Source organism: Callorhinus ursinus, unplaced genomic scaffold (genome assembly GCF_003265705.2).
Source record: "Callorhinus ursinus isolate GAN/ISIS: 27379988/994484 unplaced genomic scaffold, GSC_fseal_2.0 scaffold31, whole genome shotgun sequence".
Classification (NCBI taxonomy): Eukaryota; Metazoa; Chordata; class Mammalia; order Carnivora; family Otariidae; genus Callorhinus; species Callorhinus ursinus.
In genome coordinates this window covers 14,609,297-14,635,224 of record NW_027397093.1, presented here as the reverse complement: position 1 = coordinate 14,635,224, position 25,928 = coordinate 14,609,297, and the positions used below count along the sequence as shown (strand labels likewise).

At 55.3% G+C, this 25,928-nt stretch overlaps 1 protein-coding gene across 11 annotated transcripts in view; it reads left to right on the top strand.

Moving 5' to 3' along the window:
- The first annotated feature begins 6,200 nt into the window (after positions 1 to 6,200).
- The window catches only part of PALD1 (phosphatase domain containing paladin 1), a 150,261-nt gene continuing 130,533 nt past the window's right edge, over positions 6,201 to 25,928 (top strand). For 8 of the 11 annotated variants that reach the window (XR_012374226.1, XM_073878875.1, XM_073878873.1 and 5 more), the window contains exon 1: positions 23,548 to 23,776. The gene's annotated coding sequence lies outside the window, so the exon portion shown is untranslated. Of the gene's footprint in view, positions 6,387 to 7,133; positions 7,155 to 22,927; positions 23,387 to 23,547; positions 23,777 to 25,928 lie in introns of those variants that run through there. The other 3 variants (XM_073878867.1, XM_073878869.1, XM_073878864.1) reach the window with 3 other exon arrangements.

Genomic DNA, 25,928 nt, shown 5'->3' with positions numbered 1-25,928 from the left:
ACCTGAACCCTCAACAAAGAGCGGCTTGGTTCAGAGTCTACACGGGGAGAGAGACCAAGTCACTCTTTGTTGAGGGTTCAGGTCGTCAAGCCCTCAGGAGGTTTCCACCAGCGAGCCTGCCACCAGCCTTGCTCTGCATTCTTCAGAGTGCTCAGCAGAGGGCTTGGAACTCGGTAAGTGGAGGTTGCAAACCATGCCTGCAGCCATGCTGGGCTTATAGCAGTGTTTTGTCTACCCCCAACAATGTTTTGAAAGGTTTTTATTTAAATCATCAACACTAAAAATGCTTTAGATTTTGAATAAAGTAGTTGTGCATTTTTAAAAAGTAATCTCTACCCCCAACGTGGGGCTCAAACTCATGACCCTGAGATCAGGAGTCACATGCTCTACCTACTGAGCCAGCCAAGCGCCCCCGAATAAAATGGTTCTATAAAGGTCTTGGCCCTCATTTCAACATGGCAAACGTTCCCGAAAGCTGAATGGTAGCTGCTTTCTTTCTGGCAGGCTCTGTCCTCTACAGTGCGCCACGGTCCCCGCCACTCCTTCACTTATTGTGCCCATTTGCCTGGCCCCCTGAGATAAGTGAGTTTGAGACGCATGCTGTATGTTGGATGAGAGAAAGACACTCTGGAATCAGTTAGGAAACAGACTCAGGGGTGTTCTACTCCACGGGGACCAACCCACAGATTGTGGATACCTGGCCCAGGCTGGATGAGCTATAAATAATCTATTATTTAATAAGTGTTTACCACAAGGTGTTTGCATTATCTAATTTACCCCTCTTATCCCTAGAAAGCAGACTGGAGATTTACTCGCATTTTACAGGTGAAGAAACTGTGGCTCAGAGCTTGCTCAAGGTGGAACCCCTAGCAAGTGGTCCAGCTGTGAGGGACCCTAAGTTATTCTGACTTTTTATTTTTTTTATTTTTTATTTTTTTTTAGATTTTTATTTATTTATTTGACAGAGAGAGAGAGAGACAGCAAGAGAGGGAACACAAGCCAAGGGAGAAGCAGGCTTCCCGCAGAGCAGGGAGCCCAATGTGGGACTCGATCCCAGGACTCCAGGATCATGACCTGAGCCGAAGGCAGTCGCTTAACCAACTGAGCCACCCAGGCGCCCCTATTCTGACTTTTTAAAGTGAGACTGGGTACTACCATGTCCCAATCCAGTCGTTTATTCCCGCCCTTGCGCAGAGAAGCCCTTCTCCACTTACCCCACCTCAGTCGGCCTTCTGCACTCTATCACATCACCATGTTTGTTTCTTCCATGGTCAGAAATTAACTTGTGCTTGGTACTGCTCAGATTTTGTCTCTTCCCTCCCCCAGCACCGGGCTTTAAGCCAGATTTCCTGTCTGTTCAGTTCACCACCGAACCTCCAGGGTTTAGCACAGATCGGGACACAGACAAGTGCTCAGTACGTATTTATTGAATAAATACATCTAACCCAGTCCCTGGACTGGGGGACAGAGAGGTAAAAAGACAAGGACAGGGAGATCCAGTGGCCACCAAAAGGACATAAGCCCCGCAGGGTCACCAGCCTCCTCTGCTTTCAAGTTCTTCTACTTCACTGTCCTGAGCACATGGCGGGGGGGGGGACACAGTAGATGCTCAATAAATGCTTAGTACACCTGTCTTAGCCTGCTGATGTCTTAACATCAGTAAGAGAGTGCCTCCTTAGTGCTCCTGGCCCCGTCGGACCATGAGTCATGTTAGGGAGCCATCCGTGCCACCCTGTTGCCTCCATTCGCACTCCAGATCCTTGCAGGCGCTGTGTGACCTGAGCAGGGCTGGCATCACCCTTGGAGAGGAGGACTAGCCTGAGATGGTACAGCCGGTAGGGGCCAGGCCTGTCTGACTCGGAATCTGATGCTCCGTCCAGCCCAGGCTCTTCTTCCCAACCCCTCCTGAGTAGAGCCCAGGCTCGACTCATGCTTCCCACAGGGTCAGGAGGTGAAGGCTCAGCCTGCCCTGGGAAACAAACAAAGAGACCACCAAGAGAATCCCTCTCCTCCCACTGGGAAGCTTCTCAGGGATTCCCACAGCCCCGCCAGCCACCTCCTGCTTCCCTCCTCCCCATTTCCTTCCCCTGAGACTCGCTGGTGCTGAAGGTGAGCTGGAGTTAGATGACACAAGCGAGGCTGGGGGTGGAGAGCCTCTGTGTGCGCGTCTGTGCGCGTGCGTGCGTGTGTGCGCGCGTGTGGGGGGAGCAGGGAAAAGAATCAGAACTAATGCAAACCTTCTAAGGGAGAATAAGGAGAGCTTAGGGAGTGTCACCCCTGTGCCAGGTACTGGCTCTGCTGAGAGATTTACGGGCACTATGACTTGCTGTCCCCCAAAACTGCTTGACCACAGTAATCCCCTGGGAGGACTTATTAAAGGGAGCCCCCCCAAAGTCAGGGTGCACTTTTCGTGCCCTTTGAAATGTTAACCATGTCAAAAGTCCCAAGGACAGAAACCACCCTTTGACAGTGCAATTATATACATTCCTTTTGTACTGATTTAGTTTGTGAATTCTTTTTTTAAAGATTTTATTTATTTATTTGACAGAGAGAGAGAGACAACAAGAGCAGGAACACAAGCAGGGGGAGTGGGAGAGGGAGAAGCAGGCTTCCTGCTGAGCAAGGAGCCCGATGTGGGGCCCCAATCCCAGGACCCTGGGATCACGACCTGAGCTGAAGGCAGACGCTTAACCGATTGAGCCACCCAGGCGCCCCTAGTTTGTGAATTTTTAATAAGACATTTTTATTTACTTTTTTTTGGTTCCAGTCGACCTTTGCTGTCTTCCAAAAAACATTAAGTGAAAATTTCATTATTTGAAATTCAGAACAACCCGAGCGCCCATTCGTGGGTGACTGGACACACAAACTATAGTGTATCTGTACATTGGAATGCTGCTTGACAATTAACTGTTGATACACGCAGCGAGGGTGAACCTCAAAATAATGATGCTGAGTTAAAGAAGCCAGACAAAAGATAGGATATACTATATGGTTCTATTTCTATCAAATTTTAGAAAATGCAAACTAATGATTGCAGATAAGCAGTGCAGAATGTGGCTAAGTGGTTGTCTGGGAGGAGAGGGGAGAGGGAGATATTACAAAAGGGAACAAGGAGAGTTTTGGGGGTGATAAGTACATTTATTGTCTTGATTGTAACAATGGCTGTATAGTATGTCAAGGCTTACCGAAACACACACTTTAGGTATTTGCAGCTGATGTGTGTCAGTTATACCTTACTAAAGCTGTAACAATGGGGGCACCTGGCTGGCTCAGTTGGAAGACTGTGGGATTCTTTTTTTTTTTTTAATTAAAAAAAATTTTTTTTCAAAAGATGTTATTTATTTATTTGATAGAGAGAGAGCACAAGCAGGGGGAGTGGCCGGCAGAGGCAGAGGGAGAAGCAGGCTCCCCGCTGAGCAGGGAGCCTGACGCAGGACTTGATCCCAGGACCCTGGGATCATGACCTGAGCAGAAGGCAGTTGCTTAACCAAATGAGCCACCCAGGTGCCCGAGTGTGGGATTCTTGATCTCAGGTAGTAAGTTCAAGCCCCACGCTGGGTATAGTGATTACTTAAATAAGATCTTAAAAAAAAAAAAAAAAAGAAAAGAAATTTGTCACAATGAGTGTAACTATAACAAACCTTCGAAATACAAAAATTATTATTCAAAATCCATAAAACTAAATAAGCATAAAGAAATTTAGAGGGGCACCTGGGTGGCTCAGATGGTTAAGCGTCTGACTCTTGATTTCAGCTCAGGTCATGATCTCAGGGTCATGAGACTGAGCCCCACATCAGGCTCCCAGCTCAGCAGGGAGTCTGTTTGAGATTCTCTCCCTCTCCCTCTACCCCTCCCTGCTCTCTCTCTAAAATAAATAAGTCAATCTTTATTATTTATTTATTTATTTATTTTTACATATTTTATTTATTTATTTGACAGAGAGAGACACAGTGAGAGAGGGAACACAAGCAGGGGGAGTGGGAGAGGGAGCAGCAGGCTCCCCGCCGAGCAGGGAGCCCGACGCGGGACTCGATCCCAGAACCCTGGGATCATGCCCTGAGCTGAAGGCAGACGCTTAACGACTGAGCCACCCAGGTGCCCCAGTAAGTCAATCTTAAAAAAAAAAAAAAGAAATTTAGATAATTAAGCTTCAGTGTTCTTTGTAAATTTGTAGCTTTTATAGTTCTGAAATAGAAGTCCACTTAATAGACTATACTTCTGCTAAAGCTTCAAAGTGCACTAAAATTTGGAATACCAAAGCCTCCTAGGTCTGTAGACTCACTGGAGGAGTCTTACTAAGTACGATGGAAAACAGCATCATCTCTTTCTCTTTTTTCCTCTCTCTCCTGTCTTTCCACAAACCCACGAGGTAGGTGCTTCTGTCAGCTCTGTTCTATAGCTGAGGGGTTCAAGGCTCAGAGGGGCTGGGTGAATTGCCCCAGGTCACATAGGCAGTTAAAAGCAGTGCTAGAATCCGGGCCCCAGGCAGTCTGACGCAAAGCCTGCACTTGGGGTAACTCAGGCAGGGTGGGGGGACTTGTATTTCCAAACTCCACCAAGCCCTGTGCCCTGTTAGCTACTGACTACAAGGCTGGCAGGATCCCAGGCTGATGCATACCCCACTCACATCAAAGGGCCCCAGGCTTCAAAGGCAGGTTAAAGGGAGATGCACATAGCTGGCTGGGTATGCAGGAAAGGCCCAGGAGGGCTGATATGATTAACCAGAGACCCAGTGGGGCAGGAAGAGTCTTCATGGAGCAGATAATTCAATGGAAGGAACTTGAAAACATTCCCACCGCCCCCCCGCCCCCCAGCATCTTTCATTCTATTGCTACTAACAGACACTGTAGACACGTGGGAATTAGGGGTGAGGTGGGGGCCGTTCCATAGATGGAAAAACACTGTTGGAAACCAGTTGTTACCAATTTTATGCCAGGCATAGTGCTGAGTGCTTTGGACACAGGCCTCATGCACAACTCCCTTCACATTGTATTCTATAGGTATAATTATTCCCATTTTACTGATGAGAAAGCTGAGGCTTGGATTGCTTAAATACTTGCCCGAGGTCACATTGATACTAAGCTGCTGAGCTGGAATTGGAGCCTAGGTCCGTTTTGACTCTAACCCTCGTTCCACATCCTATCATTTGGAAGCGGACAATCAGCGAAGACCCCCGGGTGTTCTTCTGGTCTTTTCTTCACTCTGGTGTGAGTGTGGCAGGCACAGGAGGTGGTGGCCCTGGGCCTGGTTGCACACTTACCACATTTGCATCTTTGGGGCGCAGGGACTGGGTAATCCAGTGCTGAGATCAGGTCCCCAGGATTTGAGATATTATAGGTCTACAAGACCCCCCACACCCCCACTTTATCCTGCGGCTCCCATATCCAACCCCCACACCCCAATCACTCCCTTGACAGCTGACACTCAGAGCCAGGGGACCAGGTTTATGAGGTGTGGGAAAGGCTACCCTGGCTTCCCTCCAAGGAGACCCCGGCCCAGTTCCTACTCCTGGCTCACAGCACCCCTGCCCTTGCCTCTCCCACCTCATCCCTCCGCTCCCCTTTTCTGTCCTTCCTGTGGGCTGCACCCCCAAAACGCTGTCCTTTCCCCACTGGTAAGATTTAAGATCACGCAACCCTTTATCTGCCTGTAACTGCCTCAGGTCCTGAGCTGCTCTAGCAGAGCTGGAGGGACTGGTAATAGAAACTGACAGGCCCTGCCCCGCTGGGGCATCCAGCCAAGAAAACCCTCCTCCAGGCCCAGGTCAGGGAAGCCAAGAGGGGGAGATGGTATTGGTTTAAATTAGTACCAATTAGACTTGCAGTATGTTGGGGGGAGGTGAAGGGAGTTGGGACACCTGGGATCTCCTCTCAGCTCAATCCACACCAGCATGTGACCTTGGCCAGGGCACATGGCCTCAGGGCGCCTGTTTCCGCATTTGGCATGATTCCAGGGCCCTTACATCATGCCCCCTATGACCCACCTCCTCTTGGACTAGGAGCTTCCAGGGGGCAGAAGTCTCCTTTTGACCCCTGCACTCAGTGCCCTGTGTACAGTAGGTGCTAATAAATGAGGCGCAAAAGGGGCAGAGAGCCTGCGTTCCCCAGGAAGTTTGGTTGCTGTCACAGGGAGGTGGCCGAGGTGGAGGAAAGGAGCGTCGGCTGGCCCAGGAGTCCGACCTGTGCCCTTCAGCGTGTATGCCTGCCTCTGGTTCGCGTCCTTGTTTGTGGAGAAGGGTCGGAAAGGGATGTGAGCGGGCGGTGCCCAGTCCTCCTGGCGCACCCAGCACTGCGCTGGCCCAGCCCAGGCGCTCCGAGACTGTGGACCCGGCCGGACGGCAGCTGAGCGGCTGCAGAGCGTGAGGGGACAGGAAGCCCGAGGCGGTGGTGAGTGTCCCGGGGCCGGGAGGGCGGGGGCGCCCCCTTCCCAAGCCCCCCCCCCCCCCCCGGGGCCTGAACGCACTGCGGAGTCGCCCCAGTCCTGTCTTCTGCGCCCGCGACTTGGCGCCGCCCCACGGGCATCTCCCCAGCCCTGCGGGTCTCGCCGCCACGGGGTCCTGGACGTGAGCCCCGCCAAACGGGGGCACTCCGAGGTGAGCCCCCGCCTGGGCAGCAGGGTGGTCAGGGCTCTGGGGGCGGCTAGATGCGTCCCTCTCCCACCTGCTCCATCCCCACTCTGGGCCTCTGTCCAATAGCCTAATTCTCCTGTCACTCCCTGGAGGGGTGGCATGTGCCTGCTCTGTAAACCGGGAGCCCGAGGATAAAGTCATAATTCAGGGCCATCTGCAGAGCCTCCAGGAGGTGCCAGGCTAGCTCTGGGACGGGGCTGTGACAGGAGGGGTGGGTCACACCCACACACCACTACCCCCCCTTTGTCCTTCTCAGTGTTTCCTGCCCCCAGGAGTTGCTGCTGGTCCTGGGCTCACTGAGAGCAGGGCTGTCCCCACACCCTCCAGCCCCCAGGGAGCCCAGGCTACACCAGCAGCTGCTGCAGTGTACCACGGTGCAACGCGCACCCGAGCCAGACAATGGGAAACGCTGCGCACACTTGTCTCCTTTGGTGCTCACAGCTCTACGGAGTGGGCACTGAGAGGTCCTGTCACTTGCTTGAGGTCATGGCAACCACAGGTGGAATTACCCTGAAGCTAATGAAGTGTAAGTTTCAGACCTTTCCAAGGCCCCCCACCCTATTTTGTATGTGTACTTTTGTATTTTCTTTTAACGACTCCCTCCCCCTACAGTATGAGAGTCTCAGGCCCCACAACAAGTGATCTCTCTTGGGTACCTCCTCTCTCTGCAGTCCTCTGCCACACTGTCCAGGGGTGTGTGTGTGTGTGTGTGTGTGTGTGTGCGCGCGCGCGCGTGCGCGCGTGTGCGCGCAGGCCTGGCAGGGAGGGAAGGGCACCCAGACCTGGTCAAGGAGCTCCCATGACCACACCATGATTCTTGGCTTCCCAGGGCTCCAAACAGCCTGCCCCTTCCCCCATCACCCACCCCCTTTGTCTGCTGTGGAAAGAGCCAGCTTGAGTGGAGCCCTCCTGTGACCTGGGACCTCTCTGTGGGGCTCAGTTACGCTCATCAGTGGAAGGGGTGGTCATTGACTGCAGAAACCAGGGGGAAAGGGGATGGAGCAGAAGAGGCTCTGGAAAGCTGCTGGGTCCTACAGCCCGTCCAAAGTTCCTCTATTTGCCTCCCTGCCCCTAATCCCATCAGCACACACCACCACGGTGCCCTGACACCCCATCTTTACAGCTATGCACCCCAGTTCTCTTCCCGCTGCTGCATCTTCTCCTCACAGCCAGGTTGGTGGTGGGTTCCGCTTCCCCACAATCCCTGCCTTCACCCCCGAGAGCGCCTCCTGCTGTCCCAACCCACCGTGCTTGGGTTCTGGGACGCTGCTGCCAAATTGGTTCTAGCCCTGCCTGACCTCACACCAGCCTTTGACACAGTTGAAACACTTCCCTGTCCCTTGGGTTTCGTGCCACGCAGCTTCCCTTCCACCTCCCTGGCTGTTCCTGCTCAGTCCCTATCCTCTGCCTCTTCTTCCTTCGCTTGCCTCCACCCCACCTCTGCTCCGCTCAGATGGCTCTCCTGACTGCCCACTACTCGCTTCTCCTGGAGGCTTTGAACCCCACCTGATACCCATGGTGCCCTGCCTTTCTCTACCCCAGACCACTCCTCGGAGCCCGGGACCCTTGATCCACCACCCACCTGGGCATCTCCCCTGGGCTCCCTTGGGACATCTTGAGCCCCCCACCCCCACCCCATCTAGGACTGAGCTCTGTCTGTGTTCCTTGCTCACTGTTCCCATTACACTCAAGCCCCTCCCTCGACCCAGTTACTCAACCCTGATTCCCTCAACACTCCAACATCCAATCCAATACCAGCCCCGTTGATTTTGCTTCCCAAATCATTCTCTAGAACCTGTCTGTTCCTCTCCATCTCCTCTGTCACCACCCTGGCCCCAGCCACCACCATCTCTCGCCTGGACAACTGCAGTGGCCTTCTTGCTGGTCTTCCTCTGCCGCCCCCCATAAGCCACTCCTCTTGGGAGCTGCTATCATAGATGGGACTATAGTGCTTCCCTCATGAAGAGCCTTCAGAGCCTCCTACCACCTTTAGGATCAAATACAAGCTCCTGAAGCCCGCCTCCACCCCCCACCCCTCCGCAGGCCTTGGCACTCTCTGGCAACACGAGCCTTCTCTCAGTTCCTGGGCTTTGATGAGCTTCTTCCCACCTCAGGGTCTTTGTCCTTGCTGTACCGTCTGCCTGGAATGCCCTTTCTCCCACTCTGCCTGGCAGACACCTCTTCAGCCTTCAAGTCTTTGCTTAAATATGACTTCCCTAGGGAGGCCTCTCCCCACCACCTTGTCCAAAGATGACCTCCCCCCACACACACTCCTTCCAAATACCCCATATGTTTCCTTCAGAGGACTTATTGTCAGCTCTAGTTTCGTCTTTACCCGTGGGGGCTACTGGTTTATGTCAGCCTCCGCCACCAGACTGTAAGCACCCCCAGGGCTGTTCACTCTACTGTCTGTGTTGTTCTGCATCTCTACGTTTGTTACGGGGCTAAGCAGGCAGTGGGCACCCAGGAGCTACCTGTTCTGGGGGAGAGAGGCGAGGCTGTCCTGTTGCCATGTGGCCAGCAGGTGGCCTCCCAGGACAGAATTTCATGGGTCCTCCCATTCCAGACTGCTCCCCTGGTCTCCCGGCCCCTAGCTGCTGGAAATCCAAAAGGCAGGTATGGGAGCCAGCCTGCCCTCTGCACTTCTTTGAGACTTGTGGTTCCTCGTTGTGTGTGTGTGTGTGTGTGTGTGTGTGTGTGTGTGTGTGTGTGTGTTTAAGATTTATTTATTTGAGAGAGAGAGAGGGTGGGGGGAGAGGGGCAGAGGGGAGAGAGAGAGAATGTCAAGCCGACTCCCCGCTGAGTGAGGAGCCCTACATCAGCGCATCTCACGACCCTGAGATCGTGACCTGCACTGAAATCAAGAGCGGGGTGCCCAACTGACTGAGCCACCCATGCACCCAACCCCCTTTTTCTTTAAGTATTGGTTAAAGAGTATTGGTCAAAATATCATGGTTATTTTGGCCCACATCTCCTGCAGAGGTCTGGTGGCAGCTTAAGCCAGAGACTGGATCTAACCCAGTTTCCCCCTTGGTGACAGTGCAGAGCTCCGGAACCAATGACTAATGGGAAACAAGGTGACTTGGTCCTGTGGAAAGGCCGTCCTCCTGGTGGTCAGTGTGAAGGCTTTGGAGCCCAGTTGCCTGGGAAGCTCTGTTGCTTACTTGTTGTGAGATTTGGGGCAAGTCAGTTAACCAATCCATGGCTGCTTTTCTGTAAAGATGAGACTAGCCCTTGCCTCATAGGGTCATTGTGAGACCAGACTGAGGAAATACGTGGAAAGTATTTAGAATGGTGCCTGGTGTGGAGTGAATGCTCCGTGAAGGACAGCTCAGTGGAACAATTCTTTACCCCCTGCCGGAACCCCCAATCGCAGGTGTCAGAGAGATTGCCCACGGTGGCACCGGGCAGCCTCGCACGTGCACATAGGGATGAGCACAGGAACAGCACACGGTGCTCCCAGCCGCAGCTCAGGCGGGCCAAGGTGCTTCCCGTGCCAGGACGGGGGAGCCCAGCAGATGCCCTGTCACCTTCCTGGCACTGTGCTCAGTGCTTGACAGGACAGGTTGCCATGGCAGCCGGGGATGGGGCCGAGGGGGGGGGGACAGTGGCTGGCCTTGGCCGAGCTCTCTGGCTTTTTAGAAGGGACTGGCTTCCTGCCAAAGCCCAGGCCCTCCTGCTGCCCAGCTGCCCAGCTGGCTTGGGTAGCCATGGCCACACCCGGAGCGCACTCCAGCTTCCCTGCCCTGGGAACTGGGACGCTGAGCCAGCCCCGGGCACATGCCCCTTTTGCCCATTCCTCACACTCTACTAGAAAGGTCTGGCGTGGGCCTTTCTCCTCTGTTCCATGGTGAACCCCTCAGGAGTTCGGGTTGCGCCCAGCACATAGTGGCCTGTCTGGCATGTTTGTGGGGTGGCTGAAAACACAAAAAAATGAATTCCCTCTCACCACCTAGAAGAGAGTAACATTGCGAGACATAATCTGACCTGCTCTAGAGATGGCCTTTTCATCCCACAAAGACTTATTAAGTGGCTACTACTGTATACCAACCTTTGCTCTGGGTGGAGTCCAGATATGAACCCAGATGGACATGTCTCTGCTCTCATGGAGCTGACAGCCTTGGAGGTGGGGGAGACATAAACATCCGATGGTAATCCCCGTGCCGGGGATTATCCAGGGCTTGGCAACACTGAGGGAACGAGCGGTGGCTTCAGGTGGGGCAGCAGGGAAGACCACTCCAAGGAGGCCACACTTGAGCAAAGGTCTAAGCAGAAGGAAGGAAGGCCTGGAGGAAGAGCATTCTAGGAAGAGGGACCAGCCAGTGCAAAGGCCCTGAGGAGGTCCCACGGTTGGCCCGTTGGAAGAACTCAAGCAAGTTAGGCTGGAACTCGGTGGGTGAAGGGGCTGAGGAAGACAACACAGCCCCAAGCTGCTGGGCTTTCACATCAGGATGTGTGCGTCCCTGTAACCCCTACCTGGAGCAACACGTGGAACATGCTCAGCACCCCAGAAGGTTCCTTCCGGCCCCCCTGCCCCAGTCAGTGTCGCCCCTCACCCAGAGGTGGCCACTCTCTGACCTCGACCGTCACAGGCTAATGTGGTCTGTCCTAGGACTTTAGTTTGGTGGAGGACATCTTCTGCCGTCGTCTCATCTCTACCTGGCTTCTCTCCTGGTGTCCGTGGGACTCGCCCAGGATATTGTACGGGTAGGTCATTCATTTTAGTTGCTGGGGGTATTCCATTATGAGAGGACGCCACGATTTGTTTATCTCCTCTCCTCTCCGTGGATGTTTGAGTTGCTCCCAGGATTTTCTCAGCTGGGGTTGGGCGTGGGGGTCTGCTGGCCTTCACTGGCCTGACAGGGACCCCGTGCTCCAGGGCTGCTACCAGGGAGAAGGGAGGGGAGAGGGGGCTTTGGGACTTTAGGGTCACCCCCTCCCCCAGGGGCTGTGCGGGGTCTTTGCCTCCCGCACCCTAGTCTTCCTTCCTCAGAGCTGGACCTTGAGACCTTGGGGAGGCACTGGGTGTGGGTGTGGCTGACTATTGTCTCCCTTCCATGGGTTGTCCTTTTTAAAAAGTTGTGGTAAAATACACATAATCTAACATTGATCATTTTAACCACTTTTAAGTATACGGTACAGCGGCAGCAAATGCATCTTCATTGTGCAATCATCACGACCATCCATCTCCGGATTTCTCATTATCCCCCAGTGGAACTCTCTACCCATTAAACACTGACGCCGCGCAGAGGCTTTTGGAACAGCGGTTTTCCGAGGGGAGGCGGGAGGTGGCCTTCCCTGAGTGATCTGGGGGAAGCCGAGAGGAAGTGAGAGAGGGTGGAACAAAGGGATTTGTGGGGCACCCAGGGCCCCTGAGGGGAACACTCAGCATGCTCAGCTTCAAGACCCTGCTGGGGTTTTCCTGACTCCCGCACTGGGCTCTTCATTTCCTTCCTGCCCGCATCCTAGCTGCTCCCTCTCTCCCCCTACAGGCATGGAGGGCGTTTTAACCCCTTCACCGCCTCGTGCCCGCAGCACTTCAGCCCTGCACCTGCACAGGCTGGGAGGTGGCTGGTGGCCCCACAGGGAGATTTGTCTAGAGGTTTCTAAATGTCAGATGTCAGCTAGGTGTGAGGTCAGAGCCAGGAGACCAGCTTCCTGGGGGGTAGGAGGCGTGCTGAGTGGTGAGAGAAAGAAGGGCTTCATTCTCTTCTTAACCCCCTTGGGAAGGAGCCTCCTGGGGGCGTCTGGAGGTCCAATATAATTAAGGTTTCTCCTGGTTCTGGAGGTTCCCACCAGCTTTGAAAGCCCTGGGGGTGTTAACAGCTGAAGACATCTGGGGCTGGGGGTATGAGGTGGGTATTTCTCAAATATTTGAAAGAAAGAGGTACTTAGTGAAATGTGATCTGGTGCTCCCATAGGGTGGGGGGAACATGACCCGCTGAGGACCGAGGGGAGTGTCTGGGACGTGGGTGTCAGATTCATGTTAGGAAAAAGACGAAAGACGTCCTCATGCCAGTCACAGTTGATCAGGGAAGGCTCCCTAGGGAGCTCACTCCCTGTCCCTGGGAGGATTACAGTCAGGTAGCAGTTTACAGGCTGGACACAGGGCTCTGGAGTCAGAGAGGGCTGGGGGCCATTGGGTGAGTTCCTCAACCTCTCTGTGCCTCTGTTTCTTCATAAAATAGGAATAGTAATGGGATATACTTTCCAAAAAGTGAGGAATGAGGTTGTGGATATGAAGTTTAACACAGTGCGGAGCACTTAGAAAGCACCCTGTGAAGGACGGGGTATTTGTGGGGAGCACTCTTGGGTGAGGTGGGGGGGGTTCCATTAAATCCTCGCCAGGGATCCTTCAGCCCTGATGTTCCATGGAAGGGGAACCACAGGGGTTATTCTGACAGAGTTCAGAGTTGTCTGAGTTTGTCACCTGCCACCAGATGTCCCCCTACCCACCACAGATGGGATGTGAGGCGAGTACCTCGTGTTTCTGTGTAAGACAAGAGTTATTGATTCCATTTGACAGATGAGGCCAGAGAAGTCCCTTGACTTGCCCAGTGTGGACGTGGTGAGGCAGGAGCTGGGTTAGGGCCTTGGGTCTCCGGAAGTCCGGTCAGGGCCCTGAACACCTGACCTGTCTGGGCAGGGCCCCTTGGTTTTCCACTGAGCTAGAGGGGTTGCCTGACTGTCTTGCTGGGAATAAGGCTGGGTGAGGGGCACCAGGCACGGTTTTGAAGGAAGCTTCCTTCAGGTCTCAAGTGTGGAGTTCTCTGTCTTTGTCCCAGGAGGAGCCCCTGCCCAGGGCCTCTTGTGGACCCCCTGTAGTGGACAGAGCCCAGCAGGGTTTGGCCTCAGGAGAGCCATCCTCAGATGAGTGACGTCACCATCTGAGCCTCATTGCTTTGGGCGTGGGAGTGGTGGCTATGTCCCAATGTGGCTGAGAATAATCGACATGGTACATTCGAGAAAGCCCTTCCTTCGTAACCCAAAAATCCCATGGACCTTGGCCCCAAGCTTGGCATATGGTAACTACTCCCTGTTTTCTTCCTTGTTTTCGCTGCCGAAACCGCCTCTCACCGAGGAAGCCGCTGCCCTGCAGTGGTTGCTGGGGGTGGGGGGCTGGCCAGTTACTCATGAATTCAGGAAGCTGCTCGTACATGCCATGGCCCGGGCTGGCACACAGACATGAACACGGCACGTTCCCCGCCCTCCGGGAGCCCACTGCCTGGTGCTGGAAGGGACAGGCGAGCCACGACCCATGGGTCCCGCTGCGGGTGGCAGCCTTGCGGAGGGGCGCTCTGAGCTCCCTTCCAGAGAACTGGCTGCCCCCGGCGGCCCCACGCTTCAGGGTCCACTGCTGCCTTCACACGCAGGCCACCATCCGCCCGGGGCTGCTCCCGGACCATGGTCGAGCCCAGCTGAGGCACTAGCTGGGCCACGCTTGCCAGAAGCAGAAGCAGGACTGCTTTACTGGGTAGCCTTTGCTTTGGCCGCCCCCTTGGCCTGGCCACGATGTATTCGGGCCTGTGCCAGGTCTTGGGCTCTTCCTTCCCACCCTCCTTCCTGCAGCACCGCCCCCCCCACAGGTGTCAGGCCTGCAGGGCACTCTGAATGCTCTCCCTTCTACTCCTGCCTCTCTACCCAGTCTTTCACCTGCGTTCCCCCAGCAAGCCTCTGGCATGGCTAACTTTGCCTCGCAGTCTGCTTTCCAGGGGGTCATTACTGACATCCAGTATAAGGTGGCACCTTCCCGCTGGGTGGCAGGCCAGAAGGGACCTCAGATGTCTCTCTCGGATTGCTGGAGCGTGGGGGCTGCCAAGTGTTATGGATGGAGAAGGGTGAGCTCTGAAGTCAGGCTGCCTGGTGAGAATCCCTGCTCTGCCCCTTACCAGCTCTGTGCCCTGGGCAGGTTAGTTCCCCTCCCCAAGCCTCAGTTTCCTCGTCTGCTAAAGGAGATCAGGATGATTCCTGCCTCATCGGGATGGAGGCAGCCTTCCGTGATTTAACGCACAGGGACTGTGACGCAGAGGGAACGCTCGGTGTCTGTCCTTCCCTGTAGGAGGGAACGCGGTGCAGAGGAGGGAGCAAGATGCCATCTCTGAGTCTGCTGCGTCTAGCTCCAGAAAGCACTCCGGGTTTGGTGGAGGGGCTGCATGTACTTCTCTGAGCCTTGGCCAGCACATGTTTTTTTTTTTTTTAAGATTTTATTTATCTATTTGAGAGAGAGAACAAGAGCATGAGCACAGGCAGAGGGAGGAGCAGGCTCCCCACTGAACAGGGAGCCCCATGTGGGACTCGATCCCAGGACCCTGGTGCCCTGGCCGGCACACTCTTAAGAGGAGTTGGCACCACCCGGCGCCCTATCAGCTGCAGGTGGGAGTGTGGCATTGGTGCTAATCAGTGGGGGAGGCCAGAATCTTAGCACAAGGGCAGGTGGCTGAGAGTTGGAATGGCCGATTGCAGCTGGAAGAATGCTTCAAAATTATTGGCCCAGTGGTTCCCCAAACACCAGACGCGACTACAGCCTTAGAACCAGCCAGGGGGTTCTCCCAGTCTCCGGCCCTGGAGATCCTAGCTTAGGAGGACTGGAGTGGAGCCTAGGGGTCTGAGGCTGAACCTTTCTCGCTGGCAATTCAAATGGGCACACAGGCAGGCCGGGGAACAACTCTCCAGTCCTGGCCTGAGATTTACCCCTGACTGCCAGGACAGTGAATGCCTGTCTCAGATGGCCTGCGGGGGGTGCCTGGACGGGCCTCCCAAGCCAGCCGAGCTTCAGGGGCCTCCGGTTTCTGAGAATATGCATGGTGTGCCATTATGCTTCCGAGTTTGTTTTGGAGAGGAACAGCCTCTAATGAGCTGGCCTGTTTCCCTGTGGCTTTGAACTGCCCAGGCCCACTGCCGGGCGCCTCCAAGACCGCAAAGGGAGAGCGGGGTGGTGTCTGTCCTTTCTGAGAGGCCTAGTTCTAGGCCATCAAAGACAAAGAAGGAGACTGGGTCAGGTAGTGAGTTGCTGGTCTCTGGGAACAGTCAAGTGGAGGCAGGGACCACTACCTTTGGCGATTTCATACAGGGAATCCTTCCATGTCCGGCAGGGCGCACTGACTCGCCCCTCAGCCTTTGTTCCTGTAAACTGCCTTTATTACATCCATTGTATCCTGATGCAGGTGGGGGTAAAATGGTGTGATGTCGAGGGGTTGCCTTAAAATCCTCCAGCAAGAAAAGCAAAAGAGAAAAAGAGATAACAGGAGATGGAGCGGGGTTGGCAAAACTGTGATAGTTGTGCTATCTGGATGATGGACACATAGAATCGAGTGTACTCGTCTCTGTTTTGGTGTGAATATACAATGTTCAAAATAAAAACTAAAAATGGCTCAGTTATCAGAACGTGTCCCAGATGCATGGGGTAAAAAATTCTACTGTACAAAAGGATAATGAGTGGAAGGCCAGTCGGTTGCCCTTCCTCAGGCCCCATTTCCCCTGCGAGGGCTGAGCCCCCTTCCCAGCATCTTCCGTAGCCTGTAGACAATGAGCATGGGCATACAAATCTGTGAGCTCACTTTTAAAAATGATTTTAAAATAGATAACATATCCATGTGGAACAAAATTCAAATGCACGGGAAGGTGTACAGCAAAAAGCATCCCTCCTGTCCGAGGCCCCAGCCACCTGAGTTCCTGGAGGCAACTAAAGTTACTGGTTTCTTACCTGTCGTTCAGAGACAGTCAGTGCGTGTGTGTGTGCGTGCGTGTGTGCGTGCGTGTGTGTGTGCGCGCAGCTTCTCGAGTGTTAGAATATTAGAGAGTCTGTCCTATACTTTCTTCCCCTGGTTCCCTCCCATTGCCTCCTCTCCCTCCTTCGCCTCCAACTTCTGCAGAGTTGAGTGAATGATGTTCCTGAACCCGCAGCACCTTCTCATCATTGATATGTGTGAGGCTTTTCTCTTGTGTTCTCTTTATTTTCCCTTCATCTTATTCCTTTTTCTCATAAGCACCCATGGGAGTGTGTTTGACAGAAGTTTTCACATAATGTACATATCCTCACCCTGGTATTGTTCTGTGTGTAAGTACTGTTGCTTTCCGTCTATGGTATTATGTGGCCAGTCGAGCTCTGTTTCTTAGTGTATCCCAGAATACTGCATTTTCACGTTCGCTCCCCATTTCTGTGTGTACACCTGGACTGCTGAGTGTAACTCGCCCAGGATTCCATGGTTGGAATCCATGTGACTTACCCATTCCTCTGGAGACGGGCCCTGATGCTGACTCCAGCCCCGCATCGTCACGGACGACCCTGCCCTGACCGTCCGTGTCCATGTCCGTGTGTGGACGTTCTCCCAGCTCTAGACATCCTTTCCCGTCAGCCCACATACATCTGCCTCGTGTTTTAAGACCTTGGCGTGGTATTTCCTGTTTCTGGGTGCTGCAGTTTAGCTAGCCATCAGCTCTCTGTCCACAGACATTTTGCTTGATCCTAATCTTTCACCATGGCGAAGCGTGAGCACCCTTGCCAGTTGTCAATCTGTGCATGTGTACAAATGTAGGGGAAACTCCTGGAGGTGCAGCTGCTGAAGCAGAGTCTGTACAGTTGTCATTTGGACAGATGTTGTTGGAAAGTGTGACAGTGCCCCTTTCCTGCCGCACCCCCCCCCCAAAAAAAGCTGTCTTCTAGCCCTAAGGTTCTTTGAGGCTCAGACAGGGTGAGTGACTGGGCTGGGATGACACAGCTAGTGAGTGTTAATACTGAGACTAGAGCCCAGGAGGCTGAGCCTGGGCTAGTGATCTTTTCAAGGCATTTGGCTGGCTCCTGTGTGTCCCGGGCTGCTTGGAGCCTGGGACCTTCCCTGTAAATCTAGCGGGCTCAGTCTCTCCTGGAAAGGATCTGGTAAGCAAGCATTGCCCACTGATCTGCTGAGGGGTCAGCCCAGGAGCTTGCCACTCGGAGGTCCTGGGAAGACGCTGTGTCAGGCCTCTGTAGCTCCCTTCACCCCCGCGCTGCACCCACCTCCCCTACAGCATCTTCATTAACGGCTCTGTCAGAGTGAGGCATCCTTGGGAGCCTGAGTGATGTTGCTTGGAGACAACTGGGCAACAGATCTGGGTTATGTAAAGGAGAGAGAGGGAGGGAGGGAAGGGGTGACAGCCTGTTTATTCAGGAGTGGATGATCTCCCTGCCACAGGGTTTGGCGGACCCCCTCTCAAGCTCCCCCCACCTCCTGCCTCATTATTCCCAGTGTCCAGGGCCTGGGATTCTGCAGTGAGACCCAGCAGAAGGCCACTGGGAGCTCCCTCTTGATAGCAGTGGGGCAGGGGATTCGCTGAGTTTTCTAGGGAGGCACTAAGCAAGTGCTGGCTAAGGAAGGCAGAGGAGGGAGGACAGGGAGGCAGAGGAACAAGGCCTTGGAGGGAACCTTCTGATGATGTTAGTAGCCACAACAACTAGTATGTATTGAGCTTCCTCTCCGACAACTCATTTTTAAGAGCTTTAAAAAGCCCTGTCCAGGTAGATGTGACTATTTCCATTTTATAAATGTGGAAACAGAGGCTCAGAGGGGCTCAGAGGTCACATACCTAAGAAGTGGCAGAAACTGAATTTAAACTCAGGTGTGTCTGATGCCGAAACTGGAACGAATCTCTGTACATGGCTAGAGTTGGCAGGGCCCTGGCAGGGCACCCACTGCATCCTGACCTGGAAGGTCATGCTGAGTGCCCCCATCCCTGCTCCCCCAGCACCCGGGTCCCACCGCCCCTCTGCCGGAAACACCGCGCTGGGAAATGATCAATTTCCTTCTCTGCCTCTCCCACTGGTTGGTGAGCACCCAGGGCAGGGTGGGATCTTGCTTATCTCTGAGCCCGGGGTCAGGCATACTGTAGGTACTTAGAGAACACGGTCACACGGTGCTCAGATGCCTGAGACAGGGTCCTCGCTGTCACTCTGATGGCCCTGCAGAGCCCGAGGGACAGTGTCCTCCTCTGGGGTGTCCCTGCCCCAGCTGGACCGACCTGGGCCCTTCAGCATTTCGCTGGGGCTGGTTTCAGATCTGCACCCTCTTGCTGTCTTGCTGGGATCCAGCTCCCAGGTTCCTGGGCAGGCGTGGTCTGATCAGCTGGGAGCCCTTCAAAGCACAGGGTAGAGTGGTGAAGGCCTCTGGGTGTGGGAGCAGGGGGTATCTGGCCCTGTGTGGTCTGGGACGCCCCACTAGAAGGAAGTTAACTCTTCAGCGCCCCAGCTTTTAGAGAGAGGACAGCTCAAACTGAGCTAGGCTGAATGCTGGTGAGTGGGGTGGGAGAAGGGAGGTGGGGGTGGAATGGGGAAGGATAAGTCAATACATGCAGGAGTCCTGGGCTTGTGCTGTAACAAAAATAGCCCCACAAAAGCAGGACCTTGTTTGCCTCATTCCCTGCTCAGAGCCTACAACAGGGCTTAGCATAGAGAAGGAGCTCTGGAAATGTTTGTTGACTGACTGACTGACCGACTGACTGAAGGAATCAATGAAGGAAATATTTGTGGAATGAAAGAGCCAGGATTTCTTCTCCCTTTTCTCTCTTCTTCTGATGGAACACTCTCTCTGTCGTTCCTGAGGAATGTCCTGGAGACAGAATGACCCTCCTCTCATATATCCTGGGCATTCTTCCGTTAGGCACTGAGTGGTACTGGGGGGAGGGAGGGGAGGTCCCCCTGCCCTTGCAGATAGCATTTTCACACTGTAGATTATAGGTAAAATCAGTTTTGTGTACTGCAATTGGCAAAAACAGAACGGACGGGATAGACTAGAAAGGATCAGAATGCATCACACACAGAAGGCTAAGCATTTTGTTGTGGCACACACATTTTCATGGCTCTGGGTAGCTGGTGGTCCCGATATAAAACGTATTTCTTACTTCGAGTCTCAGTCACAAAAGTTGGAATCCCGTGTGTGAATTTCAGTCATGGGAGATGTTATTCTTGAACCTAGACCCGAAAGGGTACAAGCAATAAAATTAGTGATCCTGCTGATAAGTATGATGCCAATTATTGAACATGTGTTCCATGCCAGGTAGGGGTGCTCAGGTCTAGGGCCCTTGCACAGAGGTGAGGGGGAAAGAATCCAGAGCAGACAGAGACCCTGTTAGCAGGGAAGACTGCCTGGAGGAGGTAGAACGTGACCTCAGCCTTGAAGAACCCCTCTGCCCTGGCAGGTTCAGGGCTGGGTCAGAGTGCAAGCTCGGGTGGCACTAATAGGAACACTAGAAAGAGGTGCCATCAGTGAGCTCTGGCTGAGTGCCAGGCACCCCTTCACTCCTCCAGACACTCCTGGGAGGCAGGAACCACTCACATCATTTTACAAATGAGGAAAATGAGACTCGAAAAATGTGGGGGCTTTTAGGGTGGGAACGTTACGGAGGCCAGATCCCGGGCAAGTCTGCCCTGCTCAGAGCCCGTGTCTGTATAAGGCCTGGGCCATACGTGGGAGGGGCTTGAACAGAAGAGGGGTGCTGGGTCCTGGAGATGGGGCAGTGGGCCTGGAAGGCCAGACAGGTGCAGCAGGACCCCAGATAGCCAGGGCAGGTGGGAATTGGTCTGGGCTGGGACTCAGACAGCCGCTGTGATCACCCGAGGCTCAGAGGCTACCTGGCTCAGGGGAAAGACTGCAGACTCCAAGACACCCACGCAGCCTGGTGGGCCCATGTAGGTCCCAGGTCTCGACCAAAGCAGTGCCCCGGGGAGCAAGGCTAGGTTGGCTCCCTGCCCTGACTCTGTCCTTGCCTAGGGCCCAGCCTCCTGCGGCCTGTGGTGGGCTTGGCAGGGAGCAAGAAGCAGAGAAGTGCAGGAGGGCCTGTTTCTCATCTTTCGTCAAGTCTCATCTTTGCTGGTTTGAACTCAGCTCCTCTGCCTTCCGGCGAGTCATTTGTGCCTGTCAAGGAAATAAATTCTTGGCTCAAGTGTTCCCATGAGGGAACTGGGGTTCCCACAGCTTATGTTTCTGGGCAGGGACTGGACGTGGGAGTTCTCTTCCAAGAGTACCAGCACCTGGCTTGCTTGGGCAGAGGGAGCTGTGGAGGCCACAGAAAATTCTGGAAGCGTGAGTAGTGGGGTTATTGGCTCTTCTGTGTAGCTTTGGGCTGCGATAGGTTGGTTTGTGTGTGCTGCACATATTCACATATACACACATGCTCACTTCTATGTCCACCCTCACGCCCATTGGACACTTGGGCACACATGCCTACCCTTATTCACATCTCTTCAAACATGAGCTCACACATGAGAAACACAAGCCCCTATGTACGCACACACAAGTGCACACATTTGTACAGGGCCATCCGTGGGGCCCTGGCATTCTTTAGATGATGAAGTGATGTCTTGGGTGCCTGCATGTATGTGTCGAATGTGGGGTGGTCATAGTGCTGGTGGGGGTGCCCTAAGAGTAGGTGTAGGTCCCGAGCCTTCTAGTTTTTGAAGTCCTGTTCTGGGACCATTGATCCTTTCCCAGGGACTTTCGGGCTTCTGCTCTGAGCCTCCAGATTTCTCAGGAAGCTTCTGGGACAGTTTGGGCTGAAAGAGTTGGCACAAGGGATTCTTCTCTCCTGCTTCGGGCCAGGGAGAGAGCAGAGTGTCTTCTCTTGGTCATACTTAGGGCCGCTCTGTGTCCCTTCCTTCTTCTCTCCCTCAGTATTCAGCTCTCTCTCCCTCCCAGGCCCAGGGTGGGGCACATCTGGTCCCGAGGCTTTCTTGTGGCTGGGGGGAACCCCCAGCCCCAAGACCAGCAGGGACTTGGCAGAACTTCAGGAGCTGGGGGTGGGTTGGTGAGGCTGGGCACTGTGGTCTAGATGGAGTGTCTGGTGTGACCCTGCAACACCTTGAGGCCTCCAGTCCTTTACTTCTGGGGTCTACCAGCTGAGCCTTGGGGCTGTGTGTTGGAGCTAGAAGGGCTGCGATTACTGCCTTTCCTGGGGACACCTCTACCCTGGGCTTTTCTGCTTGATTCAACAAGAACACCTACTGTGTGCATGGTGACTACAAATGCGCCGGAGACCAAAAGACAGGTTCAGAGTCAGAATTTTGTCTTCCAGGAGCTCAGTCTAGAGGAATAGACACAGACACAGCCCCCGGCATCTGCTGGACAGTGAGGGAGGGGGAGCAGCATGTATGCACGCGTGTGTATTTGTGTGCGTGTGCATGCATGTGTGTGCGCACGCTCATGCTAGCACGGGGGCATGCACGCTTACTTTAGCCCCTGGCCTCAAGGGGGGCAGTACCCAGGAATGTAGCACCCTCAGGGGCATCAGTGGGGCATCTGGCAGGGGATGGGGTGAATTATGGGGTTGTGGCAAGAGGAGGAAGGAAGGGAATGGTGCCCAAGGATGGAGCCTACCATGGGTAGCCTTCTAGCCCCAGGCATTAGGCATCCCAGCTCTCTGGCTTCTCAGCACCTCCTTGAAGGCGGACAGGCCAGCTTATGGACGAGGAACTTGGGGATCAGAGAGCTTACGTCGCGTTTCCCACACCACACAGCCCATAGACTGCGAGCCAACCTGAGCCTTGCTTTGCCGGACTCTGAAGGCGGTCAGGAGTGCTTCCCCAGCGGCTCCTGGACTTCCTCTGCCCTTCTGGCACATGTTGGGTAGGGCAGAGGCAGGCCTGGAGCAGAAGGCAAGTCTTCCCTGGGCCTCAGTTTCCCCACCCACTAAAGTAGGGGTAATAACAGTACTTATTTCATAAACTCATCTAGGTGAATGAAGCATTTGAAACCTAGGTGCTGGAGACCTGATAAGAGAACCACAAACGACAACCATTCCTTTTGTCCTCATTTATTCCCAGGGCTGACGGCGGTGGGGGGGCTGGGTTGGGGGGAGTGGGGTGGGGTGGGGGGGCATGCGTGCCCTTCTTCCAGCCCGTCGACCTATGGCCAGCGCTGCCTCCTTCCTGGGGAGATCCGGCTCCCCCACCTCCCGCTCCAGCCCTGAGTGGGGGCGAGACAGGTAGTGACAGGTGAGGAGGAAGGATTTCCCGAGTGTGGGGAGAGGGAGGAAGTGACTCGCTAACCACAACAAAGCCGGGCCCAGGGAGAGGAAGCGGCTGCGAGAGAGCGAAGGCACGTGGGCGCCGGCGGGGGCGTGCGAGCCACGGACCCGCGTGGGCTGCCGCGGCGTGGGGACCGGGAGCCGGGCACCCAAGGGGCGGAGATTGTGCGTGTCACCGCCGGCACTCAGGGGATGGGGGCAGAGGGTCCCCTCCCCCTTCCGAAGTTTCTGCCTCGCGCTTCCCTTTAAGCCTCAGGGCTGAGGGGCGTCCAGGGCTTGGGAGGAGCCCACGACTGAGCGGACAGTCGGCTCTGTGCCCGTGGACACTGGAGTGGCTGAGGCCCAGACAGGGCAATCGCCCAGCTCAGGTTGCACAGCACACTGAGGCGTTTATTCGGGCTCCGACGCTCCTCAGGGTCCCGCCGAGGCACGGCCGGGCTTTTGAAAAGCAGAGACGAGCGAAGGAAGCCCTGGCCCGCGGATCTCCGGGGAAGCCGGAGTCTGGGAGGGGGTGTGGCGCCGAGAGCATTTGCTTCTTTCTCCAGCCAGGCTGGATGGAGGGTTTGGGCATCTTCCAGAAGGAGCCGAACTAATGACAAGGGAAGAGGAACTGGCTTCTCAGGCAGTCTCCCCCGCCCGAAACTTTTCCTCCCAGCGGAGGGTGGACGGGCAGAGGGAGGAAGCGGGGACGGAGAAGGTGGGGCCAGGCTTTCCCTCTCCGCCCCGGAGCCGCGGCTCTGGGATGCCAATCCGGACGGGGCTGGGGTGAGTGTGTCTTTAAATCCGAGCCCCCCGCCCCTCACCGGCTGGGGCGGGGGCTCAGGCTGGCCGGGGGCGGGCGCGGTGATTGGCGGCCCGGCCGGGTCCGCCCCTCGGCGTGGGGGGCGCGGGGCGCCGAGCTGCGCGCTGGGGTTGGGGCGCGCATCTTCCACCACCGGCGAGCGCGGGCTGCGGTTCTCCTGGCCTCGACTGGTTGCGCCTGGCCTGCCCGCCTCCGGAGTCGCCTCTGCCCACGGATGGGCTGGGGAAGTGGGGAGGAGCTAGCCGGAGCCCGCGCGGGGCGCGCCCAGCCGCTGCCTGACTCGGCGCTCTCAGTCCGGGCGCAGCGCGCCAGCCGCAGGAGCGTGGGTGCCCCCCGGAGCCGCGGGCTGGCAGGTATCGACGCGTCCGGACCCGGGGCTGGCGATGGGAGGGCAGCTCCGGAGTCCCCTGGGCACCCCCTTGCCCGGGGCGGCTCAGACCACCCACTCCCCATCCCCGGCTGTGCACGCCTCCTGGGCTCCGGGAGAGGAGAGGTTCTGGGCTCCCATCCAAACCCACACGGTATTGGTGCCTGGGAGAGAAGCGGGACCTCAATAAAGAGTGGGCGGTTATTGAGTCGTTTGCTGGGCGCTGGGCTATCTCCTCCCCCAAGGCTTCTGTCGCACTGGGGTAAACGTGGGCTGGCGGCACCTCCGCTCTTCGGGGCTAGGCCTGGGGCACGGCCCCCAGAGCCAGGCTCACTGCGCATTTGGGAGGAGGGAAGCCCTCTCATGATCCACACATGGGGTCCCTGGGCTCATCTTTAACGGGCTTGAGGCCCATGGGACTGGTGGGAGTTATGAGGTCCCAGTGGACTCAAGCTTTGATTCTGAGCCCCTCGGGCCCTGTTCCTTTGCAGACTTGGGTCTCCCGGGATAGTCCCTTTTCATTTTCAGAGTTTTTTCCTGAAGAGTCAGTGATTTGTCAGAAAGCAGAGTGGGGTGTGGGAGAGCCGCTGCACCTGCCTCTAAAGTGGCCAGGATGTTTGGAACCTGTTCTTATCTCCTGGGGAGTCAGAGATGGAAGAAAGTGTCCTGGCTTCAGGAAGCTTCTGGGATTTTTTTTACTCTGCCAACCAAAGGTCTAGGCACCAACTCCTTGGCTTCTGTGCAGAGCAGCTGGACCCAGTGACTGAGCACCTCTTAAATGTCAGGCCCCAGGCTCTGCTGGGGAGGATGGGACTGTGGGAGGACTCGGGGGTGCTGTCCTCAGGTGGCTCAGCCCTATGGGGAATGCAAGACAAACATACAGAAAGTTCGCTGATACAGGCTTTCCATACCAGTCCTGGACTAATAATAGTGGAAATGCCAAGAGGCTCCACGTGATTAATTGCTAAATGAGTGATGTAGGCTGCCATCGCCCGGGGGGGGGGGGCTGGAATCCCATTCTCAGGCAATCATATGCATACGTTTAAATCTATTTAAAATGTTCCAGCTCCATACCCCTCCCCTCCCTGTTACCCTGCTCCTAGTGAGGACCTCTCCACCTCCATGGGCCAGGAGCAGCAGGAGGATTCAGGAGATTCTCTTGCTTGTATGCGCCCCCAGCCCCACTCTCGGTTTTTTTTCCTGCTGGTAGATTTCTGAAGAAGCCCATTTGGTTTTTGGAGTGAGGCCAAGCACGGGACTCCCCCAGCTTCCTTGGGGCCTCTGAGGTTTGAGGTCTAGATCCAACCTTATGGGAGGTTCAGGGGCCAGCAGGGACGAAGTCCTCATTTCATTTCTGAAGAGCCTCTATTGCGGGGGGCTAGGGATGAGGTTGGAAGGCTGGAGGCCCTGAGCCAGGGTTTCCTGTGAGCACAGACAGGCGGGCGCTGTCTCCTTTGCCAGCCACCAGGTATTGAAGGTGGGGTGATGGAGGTTGGGGGGAGAGTAGGGCAGGGCTGGCTTGATGTGGATGGTCCCGGGGCAGCACTGACCTCACTCTGAGGCTCTGCCCCCTCCCCCACCGTCCCTGGCAGGTTTCTGCTTTTCCGGAACACTTTGTGGAGGCGGCGTTGTGCTCACGGCCTTGGGCGCTGTTCTGGGAGAGGGTGTTGCTGAGCTCACCCCCTGGCCCATGGCTGACATTGTGAGCACTTGTGTGAATACACCCACCCGCCTCCAAGCAGTTGGCACACACAGGGTCACCCGGGCACAGGTGGGGGTACTGGTGTGCACAGGGATGTGTGCATGCTTGGGTCTGCAGCTGTGTGGGCAGAGACAGAGAGGAACTGGATGCAGATGTGAATGAAGACAGACACGGGAAGGTGACAGACAGAGGTGGGCAGGCAACCCAGGGGTACAGATGTGTGAAGGGGCAGACAGCGTGGACACATAAACGTGGACCACACGTGGGCCACAGACTCTGCATAAGCAGATTACGCCTTCACGGGGACTCGAGCCTCCCCACACAAGAGGCAGATGTGTAAAGGGCAGGCATATGGATGACGAGCATGGATGTGAGCTGACATTCACAGACAGGAGGTGTGGAGTCACAAGGAAGTAGCTCGAGTACCAGGCAGATG